The sequence below is a fragment of the Triticum urartu genome, chromosome 4A, assembly GCF_056163025.1.
Source record: "Triticum urartu cultivar PI428250 chromosome 4A, HENAU_Tu73, whole genome shotgun sequence".
NCBI lineage: Eukaryota > Viridiplantae > Streptophyta > Magnoliopsida > Poales > Poaceae > Triticum > Triticum urartu.
In genome coordinates this window covers 12,670,331-12,671,645 of record NC_141876.1, presented here as the reverse complement: position 1 = coordinate 12,671,645, position 1,315 = coordinate 12,670,331, and positions in this window count along the sequence as shown.

Genomic DNA, 1,315 nt, shown 5'->3' with positions numbered 1-1,315 from the left:
TGTTGATGTAATCATCTTTGTTGTCCAGGTTTTTCTACTTACGAACATGGCGAACACCCACTGGTTCCTTGTGGTCGTAAACCCCAGAAGGAGGGAGATTCAGATTCTTGATTCACATTTCAACTATGTAGTAACACAAGTGGTTCACGTGGTGAGATTTTAAACGTCTTTCAATATAACACAGGATTTAGCATCATACCTAACCATGAACCTTGAGCAACTTCTCATACCATGGACTTTGGCAGATACGTGGGGTGGAAGCAGATCTGAGAGCATCGCTGCAAATCAATGGGCCACAAAGCCATGCATGGCAAGACATTAACGTGACCCAATGGACAGTAAAGCATGTTCCAGTGCCAAGACAAGATGACAAGTCAGTCAACAGTATTAGCTTCTAAATATGTTTTTCATTGTTAATACGTGAAATAGTGCTAACAGAATTAATTGTTGTAGTTCTTCTTGTGCACTCTACATGCTGAAGAACATCGAATTCTTTACGGGAGAAGATCTTACGTTGCATTATGACCAAGTACGTAGAGTAACACCTAAAATTCTGTCAATTTTGTAAACATATGGAACGATGCTAACATATCCTCCCATGCAGGCATACATTGACAATTATAGAAGAGAGCTGCCTGTTGTCCTTCTTAATTCGCCCTACAACAAATTGAATTCCATGAAAAGGCTGAAGACGTACAATTCTAGCCTATCGGATGTAGCTGCGATTGAAGATCATGAAGATGCAAGCAGTTAGTCCAGCAGTGGTTGATTCTTAGATCTAGAGTGTACACTTGGTTATGAAGCAGTAGAGTAGGGTGTGGTTTGGTTTTAGTCCCGAAGGAGGTTTCCTAGCCATGTTCTTAGTATAGTGCGGATTAATCAAGTTGTAATATTTCACAGTACTGGTTCCAAATACTATTCTTGAAATAAATTTGCTCTGCATGGGAGACGCTGAAACATATATTTGCTTTTTACAACCAGAAATTTTGAAGCTTAGGAAGGTTAACTGAATTCTTAAATTTATATTTAAGTTTCGTCGGAGTCTGTACAAGATTCAGAACAATTACATCGCTAGTTAGAAGTCTCAGAATTTTTTTAACATCACTAGTTAGAAGTTTCAGAAAAATTTCAGCGAGTGCTGAAATTTTTTGGCCGAAATTCAGTGAGGCTGAAATTTTTTGGCTGAAAGGCAAATATTGCAGTGAGTGCTGAAATGAATGAAGTTCAGTTATTTCATCGAAATCTCACCGAAGTGAAAACCAGGGTGTCGTGCCATCTTGAGCAGCACCAGACATGGTTCAGTATTATTAACAAA